This window comes from Lasioglossum baleicum, chromosome 18 (assembly GCF_051020765.1).
Source record: "Lasioglossum baleicum chromosome 18, iyLasBale1, whole genome shotgun sequence".
Classification (NCBI taxonomy): Eukaryota; Metazoa; Arthropoda; class Insecta; order Hymenoptera; family Halictidae; genus Lasioglossum; species Lasioglossum baleicum.
Window position 1 is genome coordinate 5,471,092 of NC_134946.1, and position 14,786 is coordinate 5,485,877.

Sequence of the window (14,786 nt, forward strand, 5' to 3'; positions counted from 1 at the left end):
AACGTCAACCTAACGACCGGTGGCAGCCGCTTTAGCTTTTTCTGCGAGCACACTCTTCTGGGGTCGCCCACAGAGGAGGTCGTGCGACGTTCTTACGACGTATCGGTGCACGACGACCGACATCGTCCGGGATTTTTACGGTTCCGGCCGGTTTCCTGGTGGGAGACGGCGCGGACAGTGACAGCGATGCCTAGGGTTAACGATACGCAGGGGGTGAACGCCGCTAAATTGGTTCCCTTCACCGCTCGAGATTTGTAGACTGGAGGAACGTTCACTTTCGGATGTTAATGGCGATGCGTGGGCCGAACGAGAGCCTCGGCAACTAGTCGCGAGCTTTACCAGAGAATAATTCTTGTCCGCGGCCAGGCTGTAAAACCTTCCTCGGTGATCGTTGACCAGCTTTCAGCATCAGGACGAGCCATGCTGATCCTCCTATTGACTCCGATTTGCATCCTCGCCCGGAGATTCCATAATGTAGACCAAATCAGAGGCGCTTCGTCACTTGTTGCATGATAACAGCTTTATCGCGCTGGCAAATATTATTACACAACACGTAGAAAAAAATATTTCAGAATTACTTGATAAAATTATTAAGGGATACAGCACATATCTATGCAGCTCCCGTATCTTCTAATTAATACAGGTTATTTTTTTATTTTGCATAAAGGTCCGCAGTATTCAGCAATATACGAGAGAGAGAGTGTCCATTAAGAAGTGTTATTTTAAATGATAAAAAACGCTGTTTTATAATTTAAATACTCTACAATAAATACTGTCGTGTACAAAAACTTTACAGGACAGTGTTGTTCAGAATGGTAACCTTGTCAGCATATTGCAGTGTCATTGAAATCCGAGGGGAGGAGCCTAACCGACAAGTTCACCTTTATTTCCAGTTGCAATACATAATACTAAATAATAAATTTGATCAGTCAAATTTATTCGAGCATGGCCGAGCATTAAATCTAAACTTGATTGATATATTTGATTAGATTTTCAGTTGAGAAAAGCAACAAAACTAACGTTTCTGGTTGCGAGTTTTATTCGAAAAGAATGGCGAGAGAGTTATCTGAAAACAATCGGTAAAAATGATTTTAATTCCAGTTCGAATGCTTATCAGAGAACAGCAATGAAATAGTATCTAACATCAATTAGTCAAATTGATTTTATTTCCAGTCCTTTTCCCATTCGCAGCCTCGGTTCGCCAATACCGTTAATCAGAACAGATAGGTTCGGATAATCGACGTTCCGCTCCGTTGGCCATGCAGTCGCGGTCTGCAACCTGCTGCATTGTGCAACGCAATTCACTGCAGCAGCGCGCTGCGAATCGCGCGTCAGCTTGTTGCGCGACTGCGCGAGTCAACAAGGATACACGATATTTTCCGCGACCCTTGAACCCAGACCAGAACACCCGAACCCATTGGATTCCGTGGACGTCGGCAAATCGCGATTCCTGTTTATATTGCGCGATCGAGAGGTTGATTTTTAGTGTTGCTTTCAACCTGCGTCGTCGAAACAGTGTTGTGATAATTCATTGTTTCTGCTGAACACTTTTGGACGTTTTACAGTGACTGTCAGTGAACTTTTAAACTTCTGCAGCGTATAAACTGGAGTGAAAATTGTTGAAATATTTTTTCTTTTAACCACAAAGTAATATAAATTAATTAATATTGTAACGACACCGTGAGATGCTGTTTGTCTCATTTATTCAATCTGTTAATAGTTAAGTCAACAAATTAGCTCATTTATACATGTATAGTTGTATCATAAAATACGTAGCTGTATTTTTATTGCTAATATGTGAAATAAAAAGAATCATTGAACGAGTAGATGGTTTATGCCAATTCTCATTTTGACAAGTTGTTCTATTAAAATTACATTGAGGAACATTTATATACTAATATTATATTTTCAAATTCTGTATTGTAAAAACACTTACAAAGCAACTTCCAGTTAATGAAATTAATTTTTCCATTACTTTAGACATATAAGAATCTATAGGTTTTCATACAAATAGTAATAATTAATTTGTAAATCTAAATGACTAACTACTTAATTTACAAATACATAAATAAGAGTCCTATGAGGACTCCATAAACTTGAATCGATGTGCCAGTTAATTTTCCATTAAATTATTATTCTGAAGTGAATTTCCAGCTGATAGCAAAAATTAAAATTAAACTCTATGAATTTATTTTGTGTTCTGTTATTTTATCGGGTTTGGAATTGTTTACAAAAAAGAGTTTTACAAGGGCCCCAAGCGTTGTATAATTTCGTAAAATGATTTGAATCAAGACAAACAATCTCATCGGTAATAAACAAGCGCTTTGTAACAACAAACTGATTATGGTGGGCAGGAGCACGTGTTACGGGTTTCGTAAAACCAGTTGCAGCGGCCGTAATGCTGTTTAGGCGTCATTAATCAGGCGAATCAGGAATAACTTTGCGCGGCCATTTGTAAAGTCAACTGCAATTTCTCCGGTGCTGATTACACGTCGTTAGCCGGGTGAAATCAAGTTAACGTATCGCCGCACTCGCAACTTTATATCCATTTCCACGCCATTACTGCAGTACTGTAAATAATTATGAACCCAATCCTATTGTTAGATTTTTCAACGAACCTTCACCAAACAAAAATTCGAGAAAAATCCATTTCTAGAAACATGAAATTTTCTCTTGAAATTGTGGTTTTAATAAATATAAATGTCAATGAAATTATTTAAATTATCATTACATTTGTTCTAATATCGTTGGAATAAAAGTTTAGTGCTCTCGGTAGTTGCAGTGTCAGTCCAAGCTTCTCTAAAAACTTGAGAAAAAATAAATTATACAGTTGGTACTTGAGTAAATTGGGTTGTCCCGGAAACAGTGTTAGCCCAGGGCCCCGAAATCAACGGTCTGCCGCTGTTATCAACACCAAAAAATGCGGAAGTGTTCAAATGCTTCGATAGCAATGTTGATAGGGGCACATAATGAATTTACCTGTATACGCGCGCGCGCGCGCGCGTGTTACAATTTTTCTCAGGTAGGGGGATACGAGTTCTCCCAGCACGGCCCCGTAATCTCTATTAATTACAGCCGGCGGCGCATCCGCATAAATCAATCGCGAAACTCAGATAACGATGCAGTGCCGTGCGACCGAGATAACGTACCGATACAGAATCGACCAATCTAATATAATCTATTCTAAAATAAGTTTAAACCTACAGCCAACAAAAATCGCAATTAATTCGTATGCATCTATACAGTGTGTCGCAACTGAGTCGAATATCTGCGAAATAATTAACACATAACTCGATATAAATATACATATTTAAAGAGAAACAGTCCAAGAAGTTTTAATGCAGTTTTTATTATAATACCTAAATTGCATTCTTTGAATTTACAGGATTTTTTCGGGTCGGTCGGCAGTGAATCTGTTAATTAATTTAATTAAAATTCGAACTGTAGCAATACATCCAACGGTATATTTTTAGGGTTGATTGTACACGCGTGCAAGATGTTCGATTTAATTGCGTCGAGTCATAAGTGCAGCATAACGTGGGCTGCATTGTGAGTGCTGGTTGTTTCAGCCGTTGCAATTTATCTCCTTTATTATTGTCCCTCGTTCTTCGCTTTTTGTCGTTCGGAATTGGCACGTGACACGGGGCAAGGCCGAAATACCTCCGCGTTTCCTTCATCTCGCCTCGCATAACTCATTCCAGTGACAAATCGCAGTCGTTTGTTCGTATTCTCGATAAACGCTCAAAGGAGCAGGTTGTTGCCGCTGTGTACACTGTGTCTCTCGCATAAACACGAACGCTTGCGTCAGCGGCCGACCGTTGATTTCGGGTCCCTGGGCTGACACTGTTTTGGGGGTCTATTCAATTAACTCTAACTAACTCCAGTACTAAATATTTTTGTATAATTAATTTCTTCTTGGATTTTTTTTCTTTGAATTTTTTCTTGAATTTTGAAAGGGGGCCCTTTGAATGAACAGGGCCCTGGGCTACAGCCAATAAAGTCCATGCCTACACTCTGCAAAACATTGTTGACTTTCTGACCTTAAACTGAACCATACATTTCTGACATTAATGTTATAAATTTTAATCTCGTTATGATATTTGCGACATATGTAACTTCTGTGCACACCATGTACGTACATGTAAAATCAAATAACTAGTTCAACTAGTATTTGCATTGATACAGAAATAAATAATTATTTTACATTAAGCAACGTGTCACTGTTCAAGATATAATCTCTGCAAATATTTTTTTTCCAAATATTATTTTACCCAACATTGGCAGATTGATATTGACCAATAATGATAAGATATTCTAGAATCAACTATGTAGTTCAAAAATTATTTCCATTAATACAGAAATTAAAACATTGGCACATTGATATTGACCAATAATGACAAGGATATTCTAGAATCAAATAAGTAGTTCAAAGATTATTTCCATTAACACAGAAATAAGTAATTATTTCAAATTAAGCAACGTAACTCTGCAAATATTTACTTTTTCATATACGATTTTACCCAACACTGGTAGATATCGACAGATAGCGGCGACGACAAAAAAAAAAATGCCAGGCTAATTCCCAGGCAGCGACGTTAACGCAGCACGTACGTAGCTTATTATTTTCGCGTTACGAGCTCGTAGAATGCCGGAAACCCCGCCTCGTGCTGCTGAAAAATCAGGAGCTGACGTTCCCTGAAAGTCTGCGGGATTATTATGTTGATGTAATAATAGCCGGCCGAGCAGCGGAACCTGTTATTACGTGGCTTTTAAAGTTTTCATTTGTTACCAGCAAATTTTCAATTAATAATACACGGCGCTGTCCGTCGTTCTGGTCAACGTTGACCGTTGATGGCTGGTTTGATTCGTTCGGCCACGTGACAGTTTGATAGGAGACACTTTCCGAGTAAAATGAAAAAAGATTCTTCAGTTATTAGATGCTGGATTTTTACGGTTAATTGGAATGTTGTGCATTGGTTGAACAAAGCGTTGAATCGGGTTGAAAATTACTTGTTTTTTATTCGATTGTGATCTGATGAATGTCATGCGATTTTTTCATTGGATAGAATTGGTGGAATGATAACTTAAACCCTCTCTGATATTGGACATTGTCAGGAGTATTCAGGAGTGTGATACTCTGGATCGATATCTCGCAGTGTATGCTTGTGTTCGCGCGCAATCAGTCGGCCAAGGTTGGCGCGCGGTCAGCTGTTCGTGGGGAGACGAAAACCGGTGGTTGCCGTCAAAAAAGGACCAATAAACGGTTCTGTGGGGGCGAGGGGTGGAGGGAAAGAGACCCACCAGTCCCGTGGAGGTTGCACCTGCCACGTCGGGGTCCGTCGGGGCCCGACGCGGCCGTACAAGGCTCGCAATCTCGAAGAAACTCGGAGAGGAGCGACCGACAACGCTCAACTCTCGCCTTAAGCGGCGTCCCTCCCCGAAATCACGATCGATCGATCTCGAGATTCCTTTGGAATCAAAGTCTCGATTTCTTTGCGATACTGAATTTCGTGTGACTATCTACAACTATCAATGGGTATAGTAAGTCAAAGACGTTTCCATACACCCTTTAACTTTAATTTTAATTTTTATCACAAGGAGATCAAATGATTAGGAGAAAATAATAGGAAAATTATTGTTTTTATCGGATTTTCCTTCAATATATTTATAATTTGTTATATTGTACATTAAAACTTTCGAATCGTTTTATCTTTGTAATAAGATAAAGGGAAGGGACATATGTATAATATTATTTTATAATTGATCTAAACACAGTTCTAGATTTATTTTCTGATTTATTTTAACATGGGTCTCACCTTACTTTTTGATGAATTTTTAAAAGTTTTTTCTAATTAATTTTAACACAGTTTTGAATTTGTTTTCTAATAATTCGAACACAATTCTGAGGTCGTTATCTAATGAAATTTTTAAATAAATAGTTCGGAACTCACCATCCACTGAGCGAAGCTGCTTGCTGCAAGTGCAACTCTCTCTCTGTAACAGAAAATAAAATAAAATTATTAATACATATAGCAATTTGTGGATTTAGATGAAATTTAACTCCCTCGCTAAAAAATTCACTATTTCGATAGAGATGAATATTAAATATAATTTAAAGGAATAATTGAATTAAGAAATTTTTAGAAGGAACACTAAAGGTTTAAATTCGATTTTGTGTATGCATACTGTATCCCAGCATTTTCATTTTTATCAAAATCGCCGACATCGACCTTAAACTTCGCGAGTGCATTCTTTCATCTCGTCATCGTTGACGGCAGAGCATTTCCAGACGATCCGGCACGTTGTGGCCCGTTTATAGCGACGAAGCCGCTCACCGAGATTCAAGATCAAGGATCAGAGATCGTGTCCGCTTTGCTGGAGCCGCCGACTTGTTACCAGATCGTCCTCTGTCTTGCTGTGTTCTCTGCGCGATGACACGCGAGCTCAGAAATTCGCCGTTCCAACCGAGCGAATTAAATTCAAATGATACCATTACGTGTTTACCGAGTGATATAATGCTCTATCATTGAGTTCTAAATGAAAATAATACTGAATTTCGATTATATTACATTTAAAAAAAGATATGGCACCATTGAAATTTTCAACAGTTTTGAACATTTATATTTTCAAATGTTAATTAAAAGAGTTAAAAAGAAATGTCATACTTCCTTGAAAGGGGTGGCGATACTTGAGGTCATTTAAAGTAACTTTTTCCTTAGCGAAAATCTTCTCCGAGACTTCGTTAAGGAGTTATTCACGAAAAACACGGACCAATGAGAGCGCGGCTGCAGTGGGCGGAGTCCGGCTCGGCCAATGCCAACGCTACGCTCAGCGGGGCGTGTCGCTAAGTGTTTTTTGTTAATAACTCCCTAACGAAGCCGCGGAGAACATTTTCGCTAAGGAAAAAGTTGTTTCAAATGGCCTCACGAATCATCCTGTTCAAATACAACATTTTTGGAGCTTGTTCAAGCATATTATATACATCTTTCGTAGTCAAACTGTTAAAGAAACCACATATGCCAAAACTACGACCCGTTAGGAGTAAGTCGCGTCTCATCGGACCCGCTTTTTACTATAATCATTATCCACTCAATTATTTCTGGAGAACATCATTACTGTCACGGGTCCAGTTACGAAAAGAACTCGAGGAAACCCGCTGTCTGACAGTTCCCAGCAGCACCTTCGTACGACTCCGCATAATGATACATTAACTGGAAGTTCTCCGTTTACCGGCGACCAATCATAACGCGATTATCAGGCGATAAGGCCGGAAATATCGTTGCCAGTACGAACATTACGTATTTCACGGAGATGAACGTGCTTTGGCCAGATTGAACACCTATCGTTGAATTTTAATTACTGTATGTGCAACCCGAGAACCCGCCGCATGCTCGTTGATTTTCCACGCCGATTATACATCCTCCTCTCCATCCTCTCGGGATATTATACATCACACCTGGTCTGTAGTGTTGTACGGGGCGAATCGCAAAATTGTTTAATTATTTACGACAATTTGATATCGAAAATCGAACGTCGAATTTTCTTGATTTATCGCGATGCTACTGCCTCTAAGTCCAGATGGTTTGGGAAATGTTCAACGAATCATTCCAAACATTTTAGAAATTTATTTTCTTAATATGTTTAATTTGTTGGAGGTAATATATTATCTAGTTGTTACAATACTCTTTTTAGAACCTTATTGATCATGTAGTTTCAATATTTTTCCAAAGAATTTAACACTGTTGCACTGCAGAGGAAGTCACATTCGCATAAATCGCGTCTAAAAAAAGAACCATGATTTAGCGTCCGAACAGTTTCGAGCATAATTTTCGGTCCCGACAGACACCAAGCAGTTGGCAGTCGGTAACGGTTCATGCGTGCTAGACAAGGGTTAGGCTCTTCGCGGCGATAATCATCGGCGGTGAAAAATCCGCGCGAGTAGCGAGAAAGTGACGATTTTTCATGGGGACGTCCTGTGAGCTATGGCGAATGGTTCCCGCGGGATGAGGCCGGTATGCCATGAATTTCGAAAGTCGCGGACACGGTGGCGGGTATCGGATACCTTATCGCGTTCAAAATCCTGCGGCTCGTTTAAATATCCTTGATCGCAGGATCATATTGCACCGAACACGCTTGCGAACACAATAATTTATTGCGTTCCCTGACCGGTAACTACTTGCTTCCCTGTCGAAATTTTCATTGAAATAAAACTGAAATTTACGTTCATTTTTTTCTGGGAAGATGGAAACTTTTCATCAATTTCCCCAGAAACTCCAGAATTGCTAATTCAATGCTTTTCTGAACTCACCCCTTGAATCCACGCCCCTTATGGGCAATCTAAATAGCCGGAACGACGGGACCACGCCCCTTTAGGACCTTCACGCAGAGGGAAGAACAAAGCCACGCCCGCTTTCGGTAATCTAGGTAGAAGGAGCAATGAAACCACGCCCCTTTAAGATCTTCATACAGGACAACTAAACGAATCCATTATACAAAATTGTCTAATTGGTAGATGCTATAACAAACTGTAAGTTTACATTAATTAATGTTGAAGCGATGCGAAACTATCTCTGACTGGATCTTCTGCATCGAATGATTAAATAAACATCGCAGAGAATTAGAGATCCAGTTTGAATCGCACACTGTTCCACACTAGTCTTCTCAAGATAAGAAACTCGACTCGCAACATGTCTCATCATTTTTTGTCCTCGAATTATATGCAGAAACATGTCTTTCGAAAACTAACACAGTCATTTAAAAAACTGGAATTATCAAAGGATATGTACTTCTATGTAGAATCATTACTATTGCTTTTGTGCAAAATAAAATGTGTTAGCACTAATTAAACTTAGGCTAGTCATGTTGGAGATATCATATCGATGTTCTTCAATTTTTTCAAGCTTTCTGCTTTTTTATAATTGCACCTAGGTATTATACATACATGAAACCAGCAGTCTAATCATTACGAACCATTAGTTTACATGTCCTTGTCCTGTATGCAGATCCTAAAAGGGCGTGGCTACGTTACTCCTCCTATCTGGATTGCTCATAAGGGGCGTGACTGTATTTCACCCGGTATGGAAATGTCTCAGTGGGACGTAGTTTTGTTGTTCCCTCTCTGTGTATGTACAGTGTACAGTGTTCAAAGTGGGTTCGTCCGTCCCTCTACGTCTAAGGTCATAAAGTGGCGTGGTCTCGTTGCTCTGGCTACCTACATTACTCATCGAGGGCGTAGCTTCATTCCTCTCTTTGTGCGAAGCTGCCAAAGAAGCGTAGTTTTGTTGTCCCCTCCACTTAGAATATCGGAAGAGGGTGTGGCTTCGTTGTTTCCCCGAGAGGGCGTTACGAAATTGTCGGAAACCTTACTAATCTTTGTTGAGTACATTTGGTCAATTTAACCAGTCAAGGAAACTTGCTTGGGATGACATGTGCTACCACACCCGTCATGTTTGCTTCCACATACGAGTTTCTTCTATCACCGAATCCACTTATCACGCGAAGAGAATGTGATAGGTAACTATGTTTCGGTCCAAACAAACTACATTTATTGACCAAAAAAACAGCTTCGAAACTCGGTATAGTCTACCGCTTTCTCTCGGAACGAGATCGGCTTTCCGTTTTTCGCGGCTTTTAAACCTGATGTTAATTGATACGAAGCACCTCGTTGTCGAGATCGTTGTTTCAATTACAGTCCTGGAGGGACGGCGAGCGAGCCTATATCGAAACGGTCTCGGCATTACGCATTCCAGGTTCGGCTTCCACCGGGCGTGATATTACGATTTACGCGGTGAACTGGTTATGGCCCGGCGATAAGGCGCTCGCCTGAGATCCGTAGCGGATCGATGAAAAGACTTTAATGTTGTCATTGGACCGGTTTCCCCGCGGGTTCGTTCGGATCCGTGCTAAAAATGTAATCGCACAGCGCGCCGTGCGCCGCGATATTGTAAATCGCGCGACCGGACGGCCTCGCGACGAAGAAAGGGACGAGAGAAGCAGATATTCTAATTTTCACCCGATACGATAGCACCGTTTTCCTTTCGCGATAGCGCGAGTTATCGCCGCTTCGCAATTACGGAATTACCCGGCCCCGGTCGCCCGCGGACACATAAAATACAAGGTTTACTATTTGCGATCGGAAAACAGAATAAACTCCGGGGCATTAACAGAAATTCCTTAATTTGCGCGCACGGAGGAATCTACACGGTTTCTGTTTTTCTCGCTTTGCTCAGCCGGGGATACTGCGGACAGGGTAATAGTGATTAATAAATATATGTATACGGCGAGTTTGTGTTGTCCGTCGACGGACGGAATTAATTGTGAGGGATCATTAACGGTGCAACCGATTTATCAAGCTCCATTTTGTTGTACGGTGCTCTGGTTGCCATGAAATATAGCTGCAATTGTAACTTGACTGATGATTAGTGAACCTAGTTTCAATACTCTCTTTATGCATGGAGGAGGCGTGGTGTCAATGTTCCCTTGATGTAGAGGGCCCAACTAGGCGTGCCTTTGCCCCTCCTTCTGTGTGCCGGTCCTAAAGGGGCGTGGTTTCGATGCTTTCTTTATCTAGAGTGATCAAACGTATTGTGGCATCGTTCTCCACCCGCATGCAGATTGTAAAGGGGCGTGGTCTCATTGCTTCCCCTATCTACATTGCCCAAAAGAGGCGTGGCTTCTTCCCTTGTACCCTGTATTTAGAGTGTTCCAAATGGGCGTGGCTTCGTTGCTCCCTCTTTATGGATGTCCCAAAGGGGCGTAGCTTTCTACTCCTTCTATCTAGAGCATCTAAAGGAGGTTCCGTAGCTGCCGCTGTGAATAGTTGCCAAGTCTATGCCAAAACCTGGACTGGCAACTATTCTGTCAAGTGACTGTCGCCTATTTCTTCCATCGATTCACAAGTGCACGGCGATCAAGTCGAGACGTACATATAAGCAATCCGCTATGTGTATTACAATTACAGTGTCACAGAACGACGCGGAACGACGGCGATACATTACCGACGCTCGGCCACGACGTGTTTAGTTTTTGCCACGCGCGACACACGCCGGCGTCGTTCATCACGACGATCTTCGTCCTTCCTAATGGACAAGCAGGATCGCTTGCAAATCGTCGGAACGTGTCCGCAGCCCGGGCTCGCTGGAATATCGGATCGAGATCATCGCCAGATTAACCCTGAGTAATGGTGGGTGAACCGAACGTACGGCAACTTGCCAACAGACAATGTCGGGGTACCACCGCGCCGTTGCGCCCGAACTTTCGATGTTTCTGTGGACATCGATCAATGGTTCGATCGCTTCATTTGCGCTTCTCGTTCGGGGATTTGATTATCAGGTTTTCGAAGACAGCTTGTATGTAACAAGTTGTGAGATATGAAATGTTTAAAACAATCATTTTTCAAAAAATTATTGCATGTTCGATCGCTTCATTTGCGCTTCTCGTTCGGGGATTTGATTATCTGGTTTTCGAAGACAGCTTATATGTAATAAGTTGTGAGATATGAAATGTTTAAAACAATCATTTTTCAAAAAATTATTGCATCATCGCACGAAACCTTATACACCGGTTGTGGTCACAGAAGTACCATTCTTGGCTAGCCATCATTCCATTGTGGTCTTCAATGAAATGAAGACACTTGCTATCTGCGCCAGACTCAGACGTTATAAACCAAGTCTTAAAGCTAGTTCATAGTATCGTCGCATGCATGCTACACTGTCTCAAATTACACGCACGAGTACTATTAGTTCCGACATCTATCAGTAAACGGCAGAAACTTATTCGAGTATGTATATCGGAAAGTTCCCCTTTGAAGGGTACGTCCGGCGCAGGGGGTTGAGTAGTAGGTTCCCAGGAGGGTAGACCTCGCGATCGCATCTGAAAGGATCTGAAAGGATCCTCGCGCATCCTCGCTATCGATCGTATCCCCGGAAAGGCTTCAGCGTCGGCTCGGCTTGGCGCGCGAGTTTCGTATGCAACGGAGCACAGGAGCGGCTCCGTGTGTCAGCCCAGCAGGAGGAACGATTTTGTCGACGGAGGGACGTTTCAATTTAAAAGCGGCTCACTGAATAAACATCCGATCTAATGGCCCCGGCAGATCTATAAATCCCGTGTTCCCCGGTCCGGGTCCAGCTCGGTCCGACTCGGCCCGACTAAGCCCGGCGCGGCCGCCTATATCGATACGTCTCGATGCGAGACATTTATCGCGTGAAACGGTGCGCTTTTACGTTGACCGGATGTCGTGTCGTCTTTAAATGCGCACCGGGCCCTCTTTGTCCATCAATCTTGCGCAGGTACCATCCTCCGCCTCTTTGCATTTAATAAGAAACTAATGTACAGGGTGACCCGTCGCAGAGTACACCGGTGAACATTTTCGACGGAAAGCGGCAACTATAGTTGCCATTCTTTGGCTCGAAGTATTCAGAGTCGTTCGAATGGTCTTTTCGGTGACCTTGCGGTGACCTTGAAGTGACCGAGTCATTAAATGAAGTAATTGTAACAGTTTAATTGAAATTATTTAAAATACTTAATATTTCATCATGATCACTGTGCCTTTGCTGTAAAATCGTTGTCACATCGTATTTCATAAAATGTCATATATTTGTTGTCCAAGATGGTGGCTCGATACGCAGCTGCAGAAATCAGTCGCAACTCTGTAAACGCCAGAAACTTCGCGTCGAATCTTCAGCACGATGTATTTCCAAGGTACGACTCAAGCGAAAGAAACTTTTTCCAAACCGGTTGCACGAAACCCTCGATAATTTCTTAGCAGTATCGCTAGAGTATACTTTAATTGCGACAAGCGTACCACTCCCGACGTTCAAGTAACATCGCATACTAATCGGAACCAGTGCCCTACCATCGAACGGAGCATTAACTCCGCCGGACCTGTAAAACAAACAACACAGACAGGGAGCGAACTTCGGTTTCGCATTTTATCGGAGGTACCTCAATAAATAATTTGAATAGCGTTTGCCAGCGCATGAAATCACGTCCGCCGCGTGTACGGAATTAGCATACCAGCCTTCAAGGATATCTGCTGATCGATTTTTACGCGGCCAGAGACGTGAAAACAAACGAACGCTAGGTAATTTCTGCAATTGATAACACTAATTAGCTGAAGGAGGGAACTGGACGCGAGCTAAATGATAGAAGGAGCGGAATAATTAGATGACCGGTTTGTTGTTGGCGCGTCTACCAGTCGAAAAAGATCGCCTCGAGTATATCGAATATATCGATACTCCGCGGAGGCCTGGAGACTTTGGAAAAAGTTGAATGGGCTTCCTTGTGCCGCTGCCCCTCCCCCGCGACTCAAGGGAGCGAACCATGAAGGGAGAGAAAACGCAATCGAGATAAATCAATCGCGGTGGCTGGACGCGCCAGCAGTTCTTCGATAGCATTGCCTTTCATTCCACGGACACCGTGAACCGCGATTGGAAGATTGCCAATCAGGATTACAAACGGACTCGCTACGGATTCAGAATCGCCGGCCGATTTTTACCTGTCCGACGACCGGATGCGAGCGCCATTTTTACCGCGGAATTAGATACAGGAATCGAGAGAGAGAGAGAGCCTGCAGACCCTGCGAGATCGAGATTTCTGACGCTGAGATGCTTACGGCCCGTGGGATCACTGACTTCGAACCGAGAACGTGCTGTGCGTTGTGTTACACTTTTAATCGGGTTCGAACGATACTTTTGTTAACGAAAGTTGCTTTCCGTTCTACGTGACAGGTCATGAGGTCAGTCAATAGGTTATAAAGAATGTTGGAATAAATAAGAAAAAAAATACGTTTTATTGTCAGGTCTATTATTAGGTGCATATGAAATGTCCGATTTCAGAATGCGTACATGAAGTGTTGTGTGATCAAGAAATATTATTATAATCTACAGATTTATTATACATTTGAAAATGCAAGAATAATCCGAATGTCATTCAGGACCATCTTCAATCGATATTAGTAGATTTAAAAAGATTGCATACAGCATGTCCCATTCAAATCGATCCACTCTTCGAAAATATTGACAATACACAAAATGTCCTAGTACAAATTTCTTTATGATCCTCTATCTGAAACACAAAGAACTTTTCCGCCTCCTTGAAACTAGTTTTTCGGTCAAGGTCGTTTGAAGGTCACGGTGTTACAGTTCGTCGGACTCATTGCGCGAAACCATCGTTAATAATACCAACAATTTGTTGCTCTGATTCGAACAACATTGGAACAGCTATTTATATCGGTCAAAAATAACGTGCACGTTAAAGGGTGAAGATAAAAGAAATATCCGTCCTCTAGTTGTTGCATATAATAATAAGGAGATTATTATTTTTTTGCCAGCCCGATGAAATAACAAAATAGAGACAATATCGAGGTCGCTGACTTTCTTGTCGGAATAAGGTAATCGAAATAGTTTTTGCCTCGGTCGACGAGTGTATCTCCGGAACATCCTGGATAATGGCGGCGATGGGACGATAGTCAGCGAGACCGATTTGCGGTTGGATATCGTGGCTTGACGACGGCCCATGCGCGTCATTACTCTCTATGTAAACATTCCAGGCTCATGCTCCTCGCTAAATTACCCGTTTGTTCTGTCTGTTTATCGAGCATCGATCTGGATCCGTTCCCTACAATGGATATTCGCGGGGAGCTCGATCGGAATTCGACCAGGCACAGGTGGCGGCGCCAGAGTCGCCAGATGAGGGGAGGGAGCACGAATTCAGGGGAAAAAGTTATCCCCTCTCTGCCAGTGCCGGATTAATTACGTGACATTGTGATACATGCAAGACAGAGACGG

General features: G+C 42.1%; 1 long non-coding RNA gene across 1 annotated transcript in view; it reads right to left on the reverse strand.

Annotated features, from left to right (window-relative positions):
• Positions 1–14,786, reverse strand: part of LOC143217890 (uncharacterized) — a 151,734-nt gene that overhangs the window by 107,479 nt on the left and 29,469 nt on the right. The window contains exon 2 of the long non-coding RNA XR_013010931.1: positions 5,952–5,994. This is a non-coding gene — a long non-coding RNA (uncharacterized LOC143217890). The remainder of the gene's footprint in view (positions 1–5,951; positions 5,995–14,786) is intronic.